At 44.6% G+C, this 21,850-nt stretch overlaps 1 protein-coding gene across 2 annotated transcripts in view; it reads right to left on the bottom strand.

Annotated features, from left to right (window-relative positions):
• SPDYC (speedy/RINGO cell cycle regulator family member C) overlaps positions 1-21,800 on the bottom strand; it is a 31,985-nt gene extending 10,185 nt beyond the window's left edge. For both annotated transcript variants that reach the window (XM_057317363.1, XM_057317364.1), the window contains exons 1-4: positions 21,441-21,800; positions 11,376-11,884; positions 8,193-8,297; positions 7,335-7,406 (exon numbers count right to left, since the gene is read on the bottom strand). The gene's annotated coding sequence lies outside the window, so the exon portion shown is untranslated. The remainder of the gene's footprint in view (positions 1-7,334; positions 7,407-8,192; positions 8,298-11,375; positions 11,885-21,440) is intronic.
• Positions 21,801-21,850: the final 50 nt, after the last annotated feature.

The following is a 21,850-nucleotide window of genomic DNA, read 5'->3' as shown; positions in this document are numbered from 1 at the left end:
AAAGACTGTCTTCCTATAACCCGAAGATACTAGGAGAATGTCTGGGGAGGTCAGAGCTGGCGTCACAGGCAAGAACTTCAAAGTGGGTGGGATTTGAGGGGGTCAGTTTTTAAAATGCATAGGTTCTGGGGCACCTGGGTGGCTCAGTCCGTGGAACATGTGACTCTTGATCTTTGGGTCATGAATTCAAGCCCCACGAGTTCAAGCCCCACACTGAGCATAGAGTTTACTTAAAAATAAAATAAAACGCATAGGGGCACCTGGGTGGCTCAGTCGGTTAAGCGTCTGCCTTTGGCTCAGGTCATGATCCCAGGGTCCTGGGATTGAGCCCCACATCGGGCTCCTTGCTCAGCAGGGAGCCTGCTTCTCCCCCTCCCTCTGCCCCTCCCCCTGCTTGTGCTCTCTCTCAGTCAAATAAATAAATAAAATCTTTTTTAAAAAAACACCTAGGTTCCGGGAGAAGAAAACAAAAGCAAAAAGGAGCAAGAGGTATCCCTGAGCAATTGAGTGGTGAAGGGGGTAAACAACAAAAGGGGAAAATTTAGGGTCTTACAAGACAAAAGAGAAACAAAAAAAGTTGGAGGCCACAAATCCCTCCCCTCACCAAACAAATAAATGAAAATCCACTAAACTGTAGACTTTGCTCTATTGACATAAGAGTGCTATTGAACTAGGAATCGTGTAAAACACCCAGACCACAAAAATGAAAAAGAAGATTATTAACAGATCTGTATGGAGTTATTATTAAAAACCAAAAAAAAAAAAAAAAATGCGGTGCCACCTGTCTGACTCAGTTGGTAGAGCATGCAGCTCTTGATCTCAGGGTCGTGAGTTCAAGCCCCACGCTGTGCATGGAGCTTACTAAATACAAACATACAGACATACAAAAAAAAAAATCGGAAAATAAAAATACACAAACTAGAAATCTCCCTCCACAAAAAAACCATGAATCCAAAGAAAAATACCCCACCCCCCCCGAAAAAAGAATGAATCACACGTCAGGTCACAAAGAAATCATCAGTAAGTTCAATAAAGTAGAAATATTATGAACAATATTGTCTGAGCACAACATAATAAAATGAGAAATTATTAATAAAGACAAAACCAAAAAGATTTTGGTGAAAATAAACGGGAATACCAATTTCTAAAAAATAATGAGAATGAAAATACTTCCTATTGGATTCTGTGAAATCTGTTGAAAGTAACGATCAAAGGGAAATTCGCCGCACTAAACACTTGCATCATTAAAATGAAAGAATGAAAAGAAATGAATGTAATTCCCAGCTCAGAACTACAGAAAGAGCCATAAAGTAAACCCAAAGAAAGCACAAATGGGGAAACAGTAAAAAAACAAAAACAAAAAACAAAGATGAACGGACTGGAGAATAAAAATTGGACTTGGATTTTCAGAAAAATTAGCAAATAGAAAAAAGTACCAGCTCCCTTGTTTAAGAAAAGGGGGGAGAACACACTTATAATAAATAAGAAATGACAAGAGGAAAACCGTGGGCCAAGAAATACTTTTACATCTTAAGGTTCATTTCCAAAAGGTCAGAGTGAGGAGCTCAGTACACGCTCTCCGCAATGAAACAACCATTTACCTGGGAAAAAATATTTCTGAAAACCCAACTATTTTATGTCTGGAAATTCTCCTACAGGCACACCCAGCAAATGTAGAAGAATTCATTCAAGGAAATCTCAGTAAGAACAGCGAGAGCTTGTGGCATCATCGGGCCACAACCCACTCCTTTCTCTTCCCATCCCCTCCCCCTCCTGTCTTTTCTGGAAGCTCTACTTCAGGGCGTTGCAGCCGAGAAAGCAGGGGCCTCCCTCTCCCACTCCAATCGCCACGTCCCAGGGTAGAGCGAATGTTTCACTCCAGGAGGGGCAAGCCATCAGTGTGTGTGACCCCCTTGTCATGGAAGCTCTCTAGTCCGGGAAAGTGCGGCAAAAAAGAACCGGGCATCTTTTCCCCACGCCCAACCCACGCTTGTCGGAAGAAGCTCTACTCCAGGCATGACAGGCCTAAAATCCTGGATCCCCATGACTCACACCCCAGCTTTCTCCTAGCGCAGGGATTCCATGCCAGGAGCGAAAGTCGAGAAGACCTCTGGCTATTGTCCCCCTCCCCCACCAGCTTCTAGAGCCAGGGCCTCGCTCAGGATAATGGGCTGCTCTCCCCAGCCCTAGGTCCCGTAGGGTGAGGCAGAGGTTCTGCCCAGGGTGGAAAGGCAGGTCATAAGGAGGAAGAACTCTCTAGTTCTGCCCGAAGGAACTGTTTTTATTTGACGCAATGCCAGTCTGTGGCTTGTCTTCTCATTCTCAGTTCCTAGGTTATTAAAAAAAAAAAAAGTTTTCCTTCTTGGGCCTTTCTCACTTTCTCTCTCTTGGATCAGTTATTCCGAGGGAAACTGTGCTGTGAGCAGTCCCATGGAGAGGCCCACATGGCAAGGAAGTGAGGTCTCCAGCTGGGGAGGAGCTGAGGCCTGCCCACGGCCACGTGAGGGAGCTTAGAAGGTGACTCTCCAAGCCTCAGCCTCCGTGGATCCTTGAGTTGACCGCAGCCTTGCTTAACTCATTAAGTTAACTCATTCAGATTAGCTCATGAGAGAACGCAAGCCACAGCCCTCAACGAGGCCCCTCCCAGATTCCAGGTGCCCACAGAAGCTGCTAGAACACAGGAGATAGCTAGCTATCACAACAATAGGTCGCTAGACAGAGGACGAGTCCTAGCAGACATTAAAACACGGGTAAAGCCTCTGCAATTAACACAGCATGGTCGTGGTACAGGAGTAGACAAACCAGTGGAATAGAAGAGAAAACCTAACCCACGGACAGTGGAAATTTGGTATAGGACAGGAGACACAGGACGGATCTCAAATCCACCCGAGAAAAGGTAACCTTTATAATAAATGGTGTGCGACCACCCACTAACCGTTTGGACAGAGAAAAAAATAGACCCATTCCTTACCCTCCACCTGAGAAGACACTTCAGGTATACCAGGAGTCTAAATGTCAAATACAGAACCATAGAAGCCCTGGAAGAAAACACGAGTGAATTCCTCATTCCCCTCTGCGTAGAAACCGGCTTTCTAACTCTGATTCAAAATCCAGAGACAGTAAAAGAGAAGATTCATAAATTTGACCGTCTCAAGTGAAGAAAAGATTTTTGCACGGCAAACACACCATGAACAGTTGTGACAGCCACCTTAGGACCCAGGGAGGACAGGTCAGGAGACAAAAATCGACATGCTGAGAATGTCGGAGGAGAAAGATATGAAAATCCTGGATCTCTGATGACATCATCGAGCCACTTAATTACTGGAGGCTTTCACCACCTACTCCGTTGTATGAAATAATAAACGTCCTTTAATTTAAAGCGTTCAGAAGAGGAACCTTTTGCTTGCTGTTGAAATTATCTCATGTTAATACTCGAACATTCCAGCAATAGAAACATTGTATACAAAATAGAAAACAAAAGCTGCTAAACTGCTTCTTAACAAAGACACCTGACAAACTAAGAGAAAACTTTTCAACTTATGTCCTTAACATAGAAAGAACCATTACAAATTGTGAGACAAAAGACTAAAACCTAGATTTAAAAAAAATGGGAAGAAGATCTGAACAGAAAATTCACCGAATAAAAGACATAACAATCTTTTTCAAACGTATGAAAAAAGTTCAGACTCACTTAAATCAAATTAAGTCAACACCGAAATACCTATCAGACTGGTAAAAAGCAGACAATACAACAACATATTTTGTTGGCAAGGCTGTGGTGAAACAGACCTTCTCGTGTTGCCAATGGAAGTGGGAACTGGTCTAACCCTTCTGTAGGGACATTTGGCAACATCGAACAAAGCGGCACATGTACTTACTTTGTGGCCCAGCAATGCCACATCTAGAAATTTCCCCCGATGATATACTTCTGACAGTATGAAAATATATACGCACAAGATTATTTATTGAAGCATTGTTTGTCATTGCAAATAACTGCAGCAAGCTTTACAGACTATATTATACATGGGAGCTGGGTGAAGGGATTTGGTACATCCAGACAATGGAGTATTGTGCAGCTGTAAAAGGGGGAAAGAGGGGGCACCTGGGTGGCTCAATCGGTTGAGCGACCAACTCTTTGATTTTCGGCTCAGGTCATGATCTCAGGCTCTTGAGATCGAGCCCTGTGTCAGGCTCTGCTGTCTAAGACTCTGTCTTAGCTCAGAGTCTCCCTCTCTGCTAATACTCCAAAAAAAAGTGTCAGGTTCATGGAAGAAAAATAAATCTGAGAAATCGTCCCGGATTGGAGAAGACCAAGGAGACATGACAAGTATGGTAGCCAACCTCCAAAATGGCCTCTGAGTGATGCTGCTGATCATGGAACAGGGCTGACCCGTGTATCAATAGGATACTGTGGACAGGACACAGAGTGACTTCTGAAGCTGGGTCATAAAGGACTTTGCAACTTCAGCCTTACTTTCTGTGGGTGAAGCCAGCTGCCATGTCATGAGGCCCCTCGAGCAGCACCATGAAGAGACCCACATGGCGATGAACTGAATGAAGCCTCTTCAGTTACGTAAACAGGCCATCTTGAAAACAAATCCCGCAGTCCTAGTCAAGACGTCAGATGACCACAGTCTTGGCTGACGTCATGAATGCAACGTCATCGGAGACCCTGACCAAGAACAACCCGCCTAAGCAGCTCCCAAACTCCTGACCCACAGAAACTATGAGACAATAAATATTTGTTGTTTTAAGCTCCTAAGTTTTAGCATAATTGTTACATAACAATGAATAATATACCAGTGCTATGCAATTTGGAATCCTGGATTGGATTCTGGACCAGGAAAAAGACATGAATGGGTCCACTGGCACAATTAAAACGAGGTCTATAGATTAGCTAATAGTATTACAGCGCTGTTAATTTCCCGGTTTCAATAACAGTCCTGTGGTTGTGTAAGATGTTAGCATTAAGAGAAGTTTGGTGAAGGGTAGACAGGAACTCTCTGCACTGTTTTTGCAATTTTTTGTAAGCCTAAAATTATTTCAAAATAAATAATGTTTTAAAAAAGAACAAAAATATGCCTAATGAAAGCAGAAGGAATAAAAGAGTAGAACTTAATAAAACAGAAAAAATTAAAAAGCCAAAATTTGGTTCTTTTATAATACCCATAAAATTGACAAACCTCTGGCAAGATTGATTCAGAATAATTTTTAAAAGAGAAGGCACAAATTAACAATAATAGGAATGAAAAGGGAGCTGTAACTACAGATATTAGAAAATAAATATATGAGGATATTACAAACAACTTTATGACAACTTTTATACTTTATATATGAAACATATACTGGGGCTCCTGGGTGGCTCAGTCGGTTAAACCTCTCAGGTTGTGATCTCGTGGTCGTAAGATCAAGCCCCACATTGGGCTCTGCACTCAGCTTGGAGTCTGCTTGAGATCCTGTTCCTCTGCCCCTCCCCCCCACTTGCGTGCGCACTCTTTCTCTGTCTCGAATAAATAAATAAAATAAATCTTAAAAAAGAAACATATTTTATATACTTATATTTGTTTATATGAAAGTAGATAAGTCCCTATAGAAAAATATAACTCACAAAAAATAAAACAGATGGCAATAGAAATTCTGCTTAGTCCTATAACAGTAAACAAATTGAATCATTAGACAAAATCTTATAAAGAAAATCCAGGCCTATATGGTTCCACCAGTAAGATTAACTAAAATTCAAAGAACAAATAATTGCATCTTATACAAATATTCCAGAGTATAAAAAAAGAGGGCCCATCCTCCACACATCATCAGGGTACTATATACTTGATACCAAAAAGCCAATAGACTATAAAAGAAATTCTTCAGGCTCAGAAACATAGATGCAAAAACCCTAAGCAAATTATTAGTAAACTCAATCTAGTAATATACAGGAAAGATAACACACTGTGCCCAAATTGGATTTATTCTAAAAAGGCCAGGTTAGTTAGGGGTGCCTGGGTGACTCAGTCGGTTAAGCGTCCAACTCTTTTCTTTTTTTAAGATTTATTTATTTATTTATTTATTTGGCAAAGAGCGAGCAAGAGAGCACAGCAGGGGGAGCAGCAGAGGGAGAGGGAGAAGCAGGCTCCCCACTGAGCAGGGAGCCCAATGAGGGACTCAATCCCAGAACCCCGGGATCATGATCTGAACTGAACGCAGGCTCTTAACCCACTGAGCCACTCAGGCACCCAAAGCGTCTGACTCTTGATCTCGGCTCAGGTCTTGATCTCAGCTCAGGTCTTGATCTCAGGGTCATGAGTTCAGGCCCCTTGTTGAGCTCTGAGCTGGGCATGGAGCCTACTTAAAATCAATCAATCAATCCAAAGGCCAAGTTAGAAATGAGAAATATAATTAATGCAATTTACCTCTTTAACAGATAGAGGAGAAAAATTGCATCACCTCAACGAATGCACAGAATGCATCTTGCCGTGCCCAGTGAAACGCACCCCAAGGGCACACCGCACCAGTAGGGATGTGTGGCCGAGAGCAACAGGAGAGGGAGTGTCTGGGCAGAAAGTTTGAGCCAGTTGTTGAAACAGGATCTGGATATCGGGAGCTTGATTGGGCGTGCGGTCAGTTTTATACCGAAAAAGCAAATCCTTTCAATTCTTAACTGGAATATTTTGGTAAGCATATGTGTAATAAAACAGCCGCTCAAGTTTATGAGAAAAATGATAGCAAGGTAATGAGTTTAAAAATAATATAAAGTAGGGTTGTGGTGGCTGGGGAGATGTGTTGGGAGGAGGAAATGGGGAAACAGAGATGTCGCTGATGTTGTGTTTTTCAAGCCGGGTGTTTAATTTATTATTTCACTCCATTGCTTACGAATATCTGACATCGATTATTTTGTACATATCAAATATTTCATAATTTTAACAAGTGAACTCAACAGGTTGCCTCTCAACCCGTAGTCTCTGGGATTCCACGTCTTAGATACTAATTCTATCTTCCCCACGGAAGCCTGGGGCTGCTTGGCTTCTCCCTTTTTCTCTCCCTCCCCCATTTACTCAAATACCGCATCCTGGCCCTCTCTATGCCTGGAGGGTGTCTGTCCACCCCGCCCAGACCACAGCAGGCTGTTTTTATCTCCGTCTGAGGGCTGCATCAGCTTCCTGACCACTCTTCCTGCTCCAGCGGCTACCCCCTCCCTCCTCCAGCCCCTCCCTCTACTGCGGCCCTCAGGACATTCCCAGGGCAGACCTGCACCTGTCTCCGGCCTGGACCCTGCAGCATCTTCCCACGGACCCTAGTCCGGCTGTTAACAAGGCCAAGCGTGCCCGGTCTCCACTCACCTCTTCACAGTCCGTTTCGGCCATTCTCAGCGTCACTCCCCCAGCTCATCACTCAGGGGTTCTCCTTGTTTCCTAAAATACACCCACACTTTCAGGCCAGAGGGTCTTCCTACTGATCCTTATTCCTTTTTCCCTTCCACCCACCCTACGCTCTCATCTTTTGGTTCCATCTTACATGTGACCTCCTCATCCCATTTTTCATTATTTTTTATTATTCGTTACCAGGTATGGCCTTTGAAAACTGCTCTAACAATCTCCCTCATTTTCTATATCCCAGATTTCCAGCCCAGTGCAGATCTCCAGGGCACCCAGAGGATAGCAGAGCCACAAGATAGAAGGAGCCTGGGTTCTTGCATCACCAGGTGGTAGCCTGCCCTCCAATTTCTCCTCTATCGAAGCCACTGGTGTATTTGTTATCTTTTGTTGTATAAAAATTACCCCAGAACGTTGTGGTTTAAATTAAAAAAGGGGCGTCTGGGTGGCTCAGTCGGTTAAGGTTCTGCCTTCGGCTCAGGTCATGATCCTGGGGTCCTGTGATCAAGCCCCACATCCGGCTCCTGGCTCAGCAAGAAGCCTGCTTCTCCTTCCGCCTGCCACTCTCCCTGCTTGTTCTCTCTCTCTCTCTCTGACAAATAAATAAATAAAAATCTAAAAAAATAAAAAATAAATAAATTGAAAAAGAATTTACTACCTCCCTGTTCCATAGCTCAGGAAATTCAGGAGCAACAGAGCTAGGAAGTTCTGACTCACTGTCTCTCCTGAGGTTTGCAGTCAAGATGTTGGCCAGAGCCTCCATCGTCTGAAGGCTTGATAGGGGCCGGAGGTTTGCGGGGTCCCCCTCCTTGGGGGCTCACTCACATGGCTGGGGGCTGCGGGGCCTCCGTTGCACACCACGTCGTCCCATCCAGAGGGCTGCTTGCCTGTCTCCCTGCCATGGCATCTGGCTTCCCCAGAGCGAGTGACCTGAGACACAGAGCAAGCAGGAAGCCAAAGTGCCTTTTGTGACCAAGTCTCACAAGTCATGCCATCACTTTTGTTTTCATCTACTCATTAGAAGCGAATTACTGAGCCCAGTTCACACTCAAGGAGGGGGAATTAGGGGCCACCTCTTGGAAAGAGGAGAATCAAGAGCACATGGATATATCCTAGAAACGCCGCACCCCGGCTGAACCCATTCATCCATCTACGTGGTACGTGCCCCTGAGACGAAGCAAATCAGAGAACCAGAGGGCTGTCTCGCCGTGACCTCGGGGTGCAGGAGTCCCTGGGCACCCACCTCCTGGAATTCTCCCGTGTTTCTCTGCTCAGATCCTGGTCCTGCTTTCGGCAATGACTGGTCACAACTTCTCCTCGCTCCTCCCACCTCTCACACTCGTTCCCTTGTCCTGTTCCTGGAGCTACCTGAACCCACATCTGTGCACACCTCCCGCAGGGACAGAAGGACTGTCTCTCCTCCCTTCAGACACTCTGAGTCCTCCTCATCCTCTCCACCTCCCCTCCCCTCCCCTCTCGATCCCCCAACGTCAACACTTCTCTATGTGTTTCCTTGTTTATTTGTTGTCTGTTGACTGGAAGCTCCAGGAGGACAGGGATTTTTACCTGTTCTGCTCACGAATGCGTTCTCTACAATGAGCACAAGGGCTGGCTCGTGGTGGGCACTCGGTAAATACTTGCTGGATAATTGGGTGATGGGCATTAAGGAGGGCATGTGATGTGATGAGCCCTGGGTGTTATACGCAACTCACGGATTGTTGAACACTACCTCTGAAACTGATGATATACTCTCTGTTGGCTAATTGAATTTAAATTAAAAAAAACACTTGCTGGATAAAGAAATGACTGAATCAGGGGCAGCAGGGAGACTCCATTCTAATGGCAAAGAGGCAGGATGAAAAGTATGTATCTCACATTTCCTGCACTGGGCAAGAAGGTTCATGAGGGCAGAAAGTGTCTTCTTGCTCCCTACTGAGTCCCCAGCACACAGCTCCGTGCCTGGCACATAACAGGCCCTGTAAATGTGTGTTGATTGGCTGAGTGTGAACTGATTGCCCAAGCCAGCAACTTTATTTCCCCCACAACTTTCTTTGTTTACAATACACTTGGGTAACAGGTGCTGTCTCTGGGCCTTCCTTATTCCACCCCTGTATTCTTTGTCCCTTTCATAGATGCCCTCAGGGTCTGCGTTTAGAGTTATGACATGGCCTCACCCCTGGCCACCTGCCCCCTGCCGCGGGCAGAGACTTGGGCTCCCTGTCCCTGCTCTGCCCTCCAAGGACACTCAGATTGTGTAGCCCAGTGGTGACTGCTCCCCGGCTTTGCCCAAAGACTGTGGGTAATGACTGAGCCCCAGACACTGCTTGGATTGGGGGTGCAACTCACCACAGGTCCTGGGGGAGTCAGGTCCAGACAGTGGGGGCTGTTGGCTTGCAAGAAGTGCAGGGGAGTGTGGGGGAACCAGACAACTGTCCTAGCTCTGCCACTCTCCAGCAGGCTGACTGGCTAAGTCTCCTAGCCTCTCTGAGCTTTGGCTTTCTCATCAATCAAATGGTAACTTGGGGGGCACCTGGGTGGCTCAGTCAGTAGAGCATGCGACTCTTGAACTTGGGATCATGAGTTCAAGCCCCACGTTGGGCTTACAGCTTACTTCAGGAAAAAAATGGCAATTTGTCACAGGGATCGAGAAAATGCATGCGTTGCAAAGTAAAGAGGCTGAGGGGCCACCCTGCCTGGGTTAAATCCTGACTTTGTCTTTCTCTGTTAGCTGTGCAAACCTCAGGCAAGTTACCTAATCTTTCTCTACCTCAGTTTCCCCAACCAGGAAAGAAGCGTGCTAATGGTACCTGGCCCGTAGGATTGTGATAAGCCAGGCGTACGGTCAGAGCTCAACACACACGGGCTGTGTGGCCAACCTTACAATTTACACCACACGCAGAGGAGTTATTCTTAGTATTCCGAACCCTGCCCTGACAGAGGTCACAGACACAGGAGTAATGACAACGTAGGGTCTGATGAGACTGTGTTCCCACTGGCTCAGTGCCACGGGCACCAAGGGGAGGGAGAGAGTCATTGAAGTGTCTCTGGAGCTGCACTAAGCATTTTCCTGGCAAACGGAAGGAGGAAAGCATCTCACACGAAGGAGGAACGACAGAGAAGAAAGCTACGCTGAAGAGACAAGCAGAGTGTGAGGAATGAGGGCGAGTTAAGTTTGGCCACGACACAAAGTCTGGCCACGACGGTGGGGGCGGCAGGCTGAAGCCGACACGCAGGAATCCAAATACCCAGTGAGGAAGGCCTTCGGCAGAGCAGTGAGTGGACGTGGGGTAGCCATCTGGCTCACGTGGCACCCGACCCAGCCCCCTCCCAGATGCCTTCCTGGCTTGCAAAGGTTGGGATGGAAAAATAAAAATGTTCCAGCTGTTTAACTGCAATCATGTGAGACTTAACTCTGGAACTGAGTGAAATGGAGCCCCCCCCCCCCCCCCGCCCCAGCCCCAGGCCTGCCTTCTGCTGGTGTGGCTCCAGCACGGATGGTGCGGCTCTGGAACCACGGTGCTATGGAAGCTTCTAGGTCCCTGACAGCAGTCACCACCTCACGGGAACATCTGTTGTGATATGCCCCCTCCAGGGGCTCTGATGGGAACCCTGCCCAGGAAATGAGTTTGAACAACCCAACAACAACAACAACAAAACCCAAAAAAAGCAAAAACAAACAAAAAACCAATCCCAACAGGAATTGTCCCCTCAGTCCCCCAAGAAGCTGCTGCCCCAGGTCCCTGATTCTGCCGAAACCTACCACCCCAGGGCGGTCAGGCCCGAGTCAATGACCATATCCAGCCATCTATTCCCCCATCCAAACATTTGTTTATTCACTCTTTCAATATCCACTGAACTCGTATTGTGTCCCAGACCCTGGACCTGGGGCTGGGAACAGTGAGACAAACCAGACATCGTGCCCGCTTTGGTTTCGGTGATCCATTGCTAAGAAACAGACCATCCTCAAACTGAAAGGTTTGCAACAATAACCACCATGTGTTTCCTTACAATTTTGCAATTTGGGCAAGGCGCTCCCTCCGCGGAGAGCTCTTTTCTCCTCCATGCGGCATCATCTGGAGCAGCCGGTTATTTTACAAGCAACAGATGGGTTTATTCGGGAATCGCCGAGAATTACAACCTGGGACAAGCAAGCTCCAGCAAAACCAGGAGCAACTCCCTGACCGAGTAGAGGACCACTCTTTTATAGAGGAAAGGGGGGGAGTCGGGGGTTATAAACTAAAAGTCCATTGGAGTAAACTGGGAGCTTGAAGTATAGCGGTTTCTCAGTGGCTGGGCTGTGACTGTCCGTCATTGGCTGGGCTGTTGCTGGGGCAAGAAGAAATGTTCCCTCCTCTTGCTGGAATAGTGCAGGAGTATCCCCTTGCTAGGTTCCTCTCTTCCCCTTGGGTCTGCGGTAGACAGCCAGGGCTGGGCGTGAGAGCTCCCCCTGCCGGCCTCCTGGCTCCATTCTAAATGAGGTTTCCTTTTCTCAATTTTCACACCAGCATGGGCTTACTCTAGGAAGAAACAATGTAATAAACGTGTGTCAGATAAATGATGGGACAAATTCCCGATATGTGCTCCTGGAGCCAATACCCCGCTGAATTAAGGGGTGAGCATGGCTGGTCAAGGAGTGCCAAGCATGTCTCCATTTCAACGCGTGCCCCAAGTAGCAAAGCTAATGCCCACAGAGCTGGGACAGGTAATGAGCGGGAGTGACCTTGGCCTCCAGGGACTGAAAAGCACTGGCCCCATCCAAGCAGCTCTTACCAGGAAGGTGGGCCCAGTGGGGCCAGTCAAGTTTCCTGGAGGAGCCAGACATCCTTACTTCTTATGTGAAATCTTACACATTTTAAGCAATGACAACTAATGGATAAAACATTGTCAGTCCTGTGCGGGTCAAACAAAACTGGACCACGGGCCAGATGTGCCTACGGGCAGGCAGTTCAGGTCTCTGATCGGAAGGCTGTTTGTCCTCCGGAAAGCCAATGGTGCTCCATGAAGCTTCGGGCTTACCCTGCCACGCAGCTCCCAGCAACCCAGGATTGCTGCTGCCTTCACTTTTAAATCTTTATTTTTCTGTTTATGAAAGGAATCCCCTTACTTGGTGAAAACCTCAAAACTTACAGAAATTTCTAACATAACCCATAAACACAGACGTAATCCTATCTCTACCTCCTACCCACATAACCACCAGTAACAGCTGGTGAATATTCCTCCAGATATTTTACGAGTTATTTTTTTTTCAGTTCACAAAATTGAAATCTTACTGTATAACCATTTTATGATCTTTTTTTTCTATAACAGGATAGACAACTTTTCGTGGCAGTGACATTGATCTGAACTCATCCTTCTTAATGCCTGCGTTTAGGAGACCCAGTGGTCAAGGTGGATGATTGTGAAATCAGATACTCCCGGGGTTCAAATCCTGTGTCTACCACTTCGATTCTAAGTGACTGGTCAAATGGCTCAAGCTCTCTGAGCCTCCGTTTCCTTGTCTATAAAATGAGGGAAGTAATGGTGTCTACCTTGCCAGGATTAAGTGAACACACGAATGTAGGGTCTGGCATATACTCTGCATTTGACGAACTTTGGTTACTACTCTAACCATTCTGCTGTAAGGTTATATAAATCTCACCATTTGCCTATTGATGTGCATGTAGGTTGTTTCTAAATTTTCTCTCTTACAAACTGTGCTTCAGTGAATTCTTCGTTAAGATGGAGTCCTAGAATTGAAACTGCTGGGTCATGGGGTGTCCACATTTTTTTTTTTTGACTCATTGAAATCCTCAAAATCATTTTATAAATGATTATACAAGTAATAGATGAATACATTCTCTTTCATATGGTTTTAAGCTGCTCATAAGTATGCAGGATAAAACAGCCATCTCTCGGGGTGCCTGGGTGGCACAGCGGTTGGGTGTCTGCCTTCGGCTCAGGGCGTGATCCCGGCGTTATGGGATCGAGCCCCACATCAGGCTCCTCCACTGGGAGCCTGCTTCTTCCTCTCCCACTCCCCCTGCTTGTGTTCCCTCTCTTGCTGGCTGTCTCTATCTCTGTCAAATAAATAAATAAAATCTTAAAAAATAAATAAATAAAAATGAGGAAAATCCTTTCCCCCTTAAAAAAAAAAAAAAAAACAGACATCTCTCTTCACAACACTCCTCCCCCGTCCCACCTCCTCCTCTTTTCCCTAGAGATGTCCCCTTTATTTATTTTTCTTTTTTCTTTTCTCTCTTTTTTTTTTTTAAGTAGGCTCTATGCCCAGCTTGGAACCCACCATGGGGCTTGAACTCAAGACCCTGGAATCAAGACCTGAGCTGAGATCAAAAGTTAGACGCTTAACGGACTGAGCCACCCAGGCACCCCTAGGTGTCCCCTTTGGAAGTGTAATCCTTGTCAATAGGCGCATGTAATACAAAATATGTATATAAATACACACACAGAGCTAATTTTTTCTTTACATCAATGAGACCATACTTCTAACATTATTCTGGAAGTTACTTTTTTAACCTAATAAAATGTCTTAGAAGTTTTTCTACATCAGGCTATGTAGACTTACCTCATTCTTATTACTTAAAGAAAGATTCCTGACTACAAAAAGAGAAAAATGTAGGGGCACCTGGCTGACTCAGTCGGTGAAGCACGTGACTCTTGATCTCAGGGTTGTGGTTTCGAGCCGCACATGGTGTGTAGAGACTGCTTAAAAATAAAATCTAAAACAAATCTAAATGTTTTATCCGTGATATACTATATACCATATATATTCCTCTCACTTTAAAAAATTCTTGGTATTGGGGCATCCGGCTGGCTCAGTCAGTGGAGCATGGGGCTCTTGATCTTGGGGCTGTGAGTTTGAGCCCTTCACTGGTTATGGAGATTGCTTTAAAATAAAATCTTAAAAAAAAAAACAAAACAAAGTAGACACACCTATGTGCCCTCCACCAGCTTAGGAAAGGAAGAGGTTCTGGTTTTATTAAAGATTTTATTTATTTAGAGAGAGAGAGCAGGAGGGAGGGCAAAGAGAGAGGGAGAGAAAAAATCTCAAGCAGACTCCTCGCTGAGCCCAGAGCCTGACTCGGGGTTCGATCCCACAACCCTGAGATCATGACCTGAGCCAAAACCAGTCGGATGCTCCATTGACTAAGCCATCCAGGAGCCCCACATTTTTTTCTTTGTTTTATAACGTAATCTCTACACCCAACGTGGGGCCTGAAACCACAACCCTGGGATCAAGAGTCACATATACGTATCTTAAAATAAACTCTTAAGTTCCATGAAAAACTCTTTTGATCTAGATTGAAATTTTAGGTCAGTTTGGAGGAGAACTGAGATTTCCTGCCAGAAATGCACAAAGGTACCAGTATCTCCAGATCCTTGCTAACACTTGTTATTGTTGCTCTTTTCATGCCTGTCTTTCTTATTGTAACCATCCTAGTGGATGTGCAGTGATTTCATTGTGGTTTGGATTTGCATTTCCTTCGTGTGCCTGTTGGCCATGTCTTCTTTGAAGAAATTTCTGTTCAAATCCTTTGCCATTTTTGAATTGGGTTGTCTTTTTATTACTGAGTTGTAAGAGTTCTTTTTACATTCTAGATACAAATCTTTTATCAAATATATGATTTGCAAATGTTTTCTTTTATTCTGTGAGTTGTCTCTTCAATTTCCTGATGGTGTCTTTTGAAGCACAAAAGTTTTAAATTTTGATGATGTCTGATTTATCTAGCTTTTCTTAAAAGGCTGTGCTTTTCGTGTCATATCCAAGAAACCATTATCTAACTAACCCAAGGTCATGAAGATTTATGCCTGTTTTTTCCTAAGACTTTCGTACTTTTAGGTCTTACGTTTAGGTCTTTGATCCATTTTGAGCTAATTGCTTCTGTATGGTGTGAGGTAGGGTTCCCAGCATCATTTGCTGACAGACTACTTTTTCCTCACTGCATTGTGTTGGCACCCTTGTTGATAATCAAGTGACCATAAGTGTCTGTGCTTATTTCTGCACTTTTAATTCTACTCTATTGCTTTATTTGTCTGTCCTTTTGTCAGTACTACATAATCTTGATTATTGTGGCTTGGTACTAAGTTTTAAAATCGGGAATATGAGTACTCCAGCTTTCTTCTTCCTTCTCAAGAATGTTTTCTCTATTTTGGGTCTCATTCATTTCCACATGAATTTGAAGATCACCTCATTAATTTTTGCAATGAAGGCAGCAGGGATTTTGACAGGGACTGCTGAATTTTAGATTTCAATTTTGGGGACAAAGCCATCTAAAAATATTAAGTTCTGTAGTCCATAGTTATAAGATATTTTTCCATTTATTTAGATGTTTAATTTCTATCAACAATGTTTTGTATTATTCACTGTACCAGTCTTACATTTCTCTTGTTCAATTTATTCATAAGCATTTTATTCTTTTTCGTGCATTGTGAATGGAATTTTCTTGATCTCATTTGTGGATTGTTCATTGCTAGTGAATAAAACTACAACTGAGTTTTGCATATTGATCTTCTATTCTGCAACCTTGCTGAACTCACTTACTAACTCTAATAGTTTTTTGATGGATTCCTTAGGGTTTTCTATATGCAAGATTCTGCCATTTGCAAATAGACCTACTTTTATTTCTTCCTTTCCAATTAGATGACTTTTATTTATTTTCTTGCCTAATTACCTGGCTAAAACTTTCAGTATAATACTGAATAGAAGTCACAAGGGTGGACATTCTTTTCTTGTATCTGATCTTAGAAGGAAAGCATTCAGTCTTTTACCATTATGTATAATGTTAGATATGTGTTTTTCATACATGAAAGCCAGAGTCAGATGTTTAACTGACTGAGCCACCCAGGTGCCCCTAGTTTGGGTTATTTTTAAATTTATTTTTATTTTTTATTAAGTTTTACATTTTAATTCCAATGTAGTTAACATACAGTGTTATCTTAGTGTCAGATGTACAACAGAGTGATTAAACAATTCTATACATTACTCAGTGCTCACCATGATAAGTGTGCTCATAATCCTCTTCACCTATTTCCCCCATCCCCCTGCCCACCTCCACTCTGGTAACCCTCTGTTCTCTATAGTTACGAGTCTGTTTTTTGGTTTGTCTCTTTTTTTCCCCTTTGTTTGTTTTGTTTCTCTTTTTTTTTTTTTTTTTAAGATTTTATTTATTTATTCAACAGAGATAGAGACAGCCAGCAAGAGAGGGAACACAAGCAGGGGGAGTGGGAGAGGAAGAAGCAGGCTTGTAGCGGAGGAGCCTGATGTGGGGCTCGATCCCATAATGCTGGGATCACGCCCTGAGCCGAAGGCAGACGCTTAACCGCTGTGCCACCCAGGTGCCCCTGTTTTGTTTCTTGAATTCCACATATGAGTGAGATCATATGGTATTTGTCTTTCTCTGACTGACTTAATTCATTTCGTATTATACTCTCTAACTCCATCCATGTTCTTGCAAATGGCAAGAATTCATTCTTTTTTATGGCTGAGTAATATTCCATGTGCATGTATAGAACATCTTCCTTATCCAGTCATCTATCAATGGACACTTGGGCTCACCTGGCTATTGTCAATAGTGCTGCAATAAACAGAGGGGTGCACGTATCCTGTTGGATCAGTGTCTTCATATTCTTTGGGTAAATACCCAGTAGTGTGATTACTGGATCATAGGGTAGCTCTATTTTTTATTTTCGAGGCACCTCCACACTGTTCCCCACAGCGGCCGCACCAGTCTGCATCCCCACCAGCAGGGCACGTGCGTTCCTTTTCCTCCACATCCTTGACGACACTTGTTTCTTCTTTTTTTTATTTTAGTCCTTCTGACATGTGTGAGGTGATATCTTATTGTGATTTTGACTTGCATTTCCCTGATGATGAGTGATTTTGAGCATTTTTTCAGTGTCTGTCGGCCATCTGGGTGTCTTCTTTGGAGAAATGCCTGTTTCTGTTCATGTCTTCTGCCCATTTTTTAATTGGGTTGTTTTGGGGGCATTGAGTTGCATAAGTTCTTTATATATTTTCGATTCTAACCCTTTACTGGATATGTCACTTGCAAATATCTTTTCCCATTCAGTAGGTTGTCTTTTAGTTTTGTTGATTGTTTCCTTTGCTGTACAGAAGCTTTTTATTTTTATATAGTCCCAACAGTTTATTTTTGCTTTTATTTCCCTTACTCAGGAGACATATCTAGAAAAATGTTGCTGTGAATGATGTCACAGAAATGACTGCCTTTGCTCTCTTTTAAGATTTTTGTGGTTTCGGGACTCACATTTAGATCTTTAATCTATTTCGAGTTTATTTTTGTGTATCGTGTAAGAAAGTGGTCCAGTTTCATTCTTTTGCATGTAGCTGTTCAGTTTTCCCAACACCATTTATTGAAGAGACTTTCTTTTTCCCACTGTATACTCTTGCCTCTTCTGTTAAAGATTAATTGATCACACAATTGTGGGTTTGTTTCTGGGCTTTCTATCCTGTTCTATTGATCAATGTGTCTATTTTTTGAAAAGATTTTATTTGAGAGAGAAAGAGCACGAGCAGGGAGTAGAGGGAGAGGGAGAAGCAGCAGACTCCCACTGAGCAGGGAGCCCAACACGGGGCTTGATCCCAGGACCCTGGGATCGTGACCTGAGCCGAAGGCAGATGCTTAACCAGCTGAGCCACCCGGGTGCCCCCGAAGTATCTAGTTTTGTACCAGTACCATATCTTTTTGATTACGACAGCTTTGCAGTATGACTCAAAATCTGGAATTGTGATGCCTCCAACTTTGTTTTTCTTTTTCAAAATTGTTTTGGCTATTTGGGGTCTTTTGTGGTTCCGTACAAATTTTAGGATTATTTGTTGTAGTTCTGTGATAGGGATTGAGTTATGTTTGTAGATTCCTTTGGGTAGTATGAACATTTTAACAATATCTGTTCTTACAATCCTTGAGCACGAAACATCTTTCCATTTGAATCGTCTTCAATTTCCTTTTTTTTTTTTTTTAAGATTTTATTTATTTATTCGACAGAGATAGAGACAGCCAGTGAGAGAGAGACAGCCAGATAGAGACAAGCAGGGGGAGTGGGAGAGGAAGAAGCAGGCTCGTAGCGGAGGAGCCTGATGTGGGGCTCGATCCCGGAACGCCGGGATCACGCCCTGAGCCGAAGGCAGACGCTCAACCGCTGTGCCACCCAGGCGCCCCTGAATCGTCTTCAATTTCTTTCATCAGTGTTTCATAGTTTTCAGACTACAGGTTTTTCACTTCCTTGCTTAAGTTTCTTCCTAGGTATTTTAGTATTTTTGGTCCAATTTTACATGGGATTGCTATTTTCTCTTTCTGTTGCTTCATTATTGGTGTCTAGGAATGCAACAGATTTCTGTACATTCATTTTGTATCCTTTGACCTTACTAAATTCATTTATCGGAGCTTCCCCCTATGATCAGGAACAAGATAAGGATGTCCACTCTAGCCACTTTTATTCAACATAGTACTAGAAGTCCTAGCCACCGTAATCAGGTAAGAAAAGGGAATCAAAGGCATTCAAATTAGTGAGGAAGAAGTAAATTTTTCACTATTTGAAGATGACATGATACTATATATAGAAAACCCTTTAGTTTTGGTTATTTTTAATCATGCAAGTGTCTGATTTTCTTTTAAATCTGACTTTTCAATGCATTAAACATTATTGGAATAGATGGATCCAACCATTCTCTTCCTGATGGACACGTGGGGATTTTTTTCTCTCCTATCACAACTTCCTTCCCATTTTACATGTTATTGTACCCAGTATTTAAATTTTTTAACCTCACCAATCAAATATTATTATTTGTTACCTAACTTATTAAAAATCTAATTTGTGGGGTGCCTGAAGTGCCTGGGTAGCTCAGTCAGTTAAATGTCCGACTCTTGGTTTGAGCTCGGGTTGTGATCTCAGGGGGGTGAGATCAAGCCCCGTGACAGGTTCTGCACTGCGCATGGAGCCTGCCAGAGATTCTCTTTCTCCCTCTCCATCTGCCCCTCTCCACCCTGTAAAAAATCTAATTCGTGATGAATTTATTTAATTTTGAAATAGATATAATGATTTGGTGAAAATACCTTTTTAAACCTTTTTTTGTATGTATGATACATCGGGGGTCCCCACATACAGGGCATATGCCTGAAGGGCAGAGTGTGGGGGGGGGAGGTCAGGAGTGAGATGAGGGGGCAGAGGATCTTTCTGGCCACTGTGGGGACAATAAGCGGAGAGTAGAGTATAGGAAAGGTGACCAGTTGGGTGGCTGTTAAACTGGCCCAGGCATGAGAAGATGATGGTCTAGACTAAGACCAGGAGATAAAGATGGAAAAGAAAGAATGACTTCTAGAGACACTTTGGAGGTTGACTCAACAGGACCTCATCTCTTGAGTAACAGACTGTAAGAACTCCTACCTGGTTTCCCTGCTCCCACCTCTGCCCCCCACCCCACTACATTCAATAACACAGGTGCTAGGGTGATCCTTTTAGACCTAAGTAGAGCAGGTTACACCTCTACTCAGCACCTCCAATGGCTCCTCATGTCATTCAGAGTAAAAGCCACAGTCCTTGTCCTGGCTAATGCCTTCTGGGTCTGCCTCCTCCTCCTCCTCCTGCTAACCCTTTTGCTGTTTCCACTCCAGCCACACTCGCCTCCTCCCAGCAAACCAGGACAGGTCAGCTCTTAACCGGCTGCGACTCTTTACCCAGAAATCCCTTTGGTTCATGCCCCTTCCTCCTTCAAGTCTTTGTTCAGCTTCTCACGGATCCTGCAACCTGCTTCAAGCACCCTACCACACTCCTGACCCCTTTTATTCTGCTCTTTTTTGCCGGCAGCACTTAGCACCTACTCGTTACCTCCCAACACAGTAGAGATTCACTTATATTATGTACAGGGTTTATCCCCCATCACATCCACCAGGGTAAGACCTCACAAAGGCAGAGATCATTATTTTGTCTAAGTTCCTAGAACAGGCTGCATCCGACACATATTTGTAGACAACTGAATAAATGATTTAATGACCAGTGCGGGTGTGGGGACAGATGGAGAGGGAGCAGGTGAACAAGATGCCCCGGTGTCTGAAGCCAGGGTAGGGGTGGAAGACTAAGAACACCGAAATGTTTTAAAAGCAGGAGGTATTCCAGCTGCAGAGCGGACCTGAAAGCCATCAGCTCATGATGGGGGTACAGAATCCACAGAAGCAGAGGGCATTATGCAGAGAAAACAAACAGAAGGGGCCAACATGGACACCAACATCTAGGATAGACGGGAAAGACAGAGAGGAAAGGGGTTAAATGCACAGCCAGAAAGAAAAGCAGAGGCCTGTGGGATCACAGAAGCTCAGGGAGGAGACTTTTTAAAAGAGGAGCGAGGTCGGTCGAGTCAGGCAAGAACTGAAAGCTGACCACTGGATGAAGTCACTAGAAAGTAACACATGGCCTTGTCGGGGAGCCAACACTGTGACAGGTTACAAGCTAAACTGCTCAGGTCAATTCAGGAGGCGGTGAAGGTGGCTGAGGCCAACAGGACAGGACTTTAGAGTCAGACAGACCCGAGGCCAATCCTAGAACAGATCTTGTAAAATGCCTGAACCTCAATTGTCCCACGTACAAAATGAGCATAGCATCCCCCAGCCCATACACTTCAGTGATTGGATTGCTACGAGACAGAGGAAAAGGTAAGACACAAATTGGGCGTGTTGGCTTCATTCTGTCAAGGAACAGACTGGCTTGGCTGCGACTGAGACACAAACTGAAATACTGGGCAGCCCAAGACCAGTGGTAGCTGCGACTGTGGCCCGGTAGTGGACTATACAAGGAAGGCAAAGCTGTAGGCACAGGGAAGCTGAAGTCGATCCCTTTGCATAGAACACCAGCCCAAGATTAGACGGTGTTAAATACCTGCCTTCCTAGCCCTAGAAACACCAGCCTGCGCCTCCCTTTCGTGGCGCAGCAAACATTCCCCCTGGGCAGACACAGATCACCCGCCCACGGATGGCAGAGCCCCCCGCCCCCTCCGGCGGCTGTCCGCCCACTGAGGTTGGACCTAGACCTAGGCAACGCTGCCTTTAGTGCCTAGCAACCGCTCACCTGCTTTTCTCTTTCCATAGGACCGCAAATTTCTTTCCTTTTTCTTATTGGTCCGCGTAACTCTATCTCGGCCAATGAGTAGCAGCCACGGGGACCCAACATACTCCCACACAATTTGGGGGTGATCGTGGAGGAGCAAATTTTTCTTTTCTGAATCTAGTTCTCCAGGAAGGCATCTCAATTGTCAAATTGTTGTGAAATCTTCTGGAATGATACTCTAAAGCATTTTATTTCTCTTAAGCCCAGAACGTCCGTCCCTTGCACGCTCTCCCCTCCAAGTGGTACGGTCCGCACAAAGTCCCACCTTCCTCCCCGCCTCGAGAGCCTGAGTCCTCCGCTGGGTTGAGTCCACTCGGAGACGGAGGCGATACCATCCGGGACTCATAAACGGGGGGACTCCAACCAGCCGC

The sequence above is a fragment of the Ursus arctos genome, unplaced genomic scaffold (assembly GCF_023065955.2).
Source record: "Ursus arctos isolate Adak ecotype North America unplaced genomic scaffold, UrsArc2.0 scaffold_23, whole genome shotgun sequence".
In the NCBI taxonomy this organism is placed as follows: Eukaryota; Metazoa; Chordata; class Mammalia; order Carnivora; family Ursidae; genus Ursus; species Ursus arctos.
The sequence above is the reverse complement of the archived record's forward strand: the minus strand, read 5'-3'. Positions and strand labels throughout refer to the sequence as shown.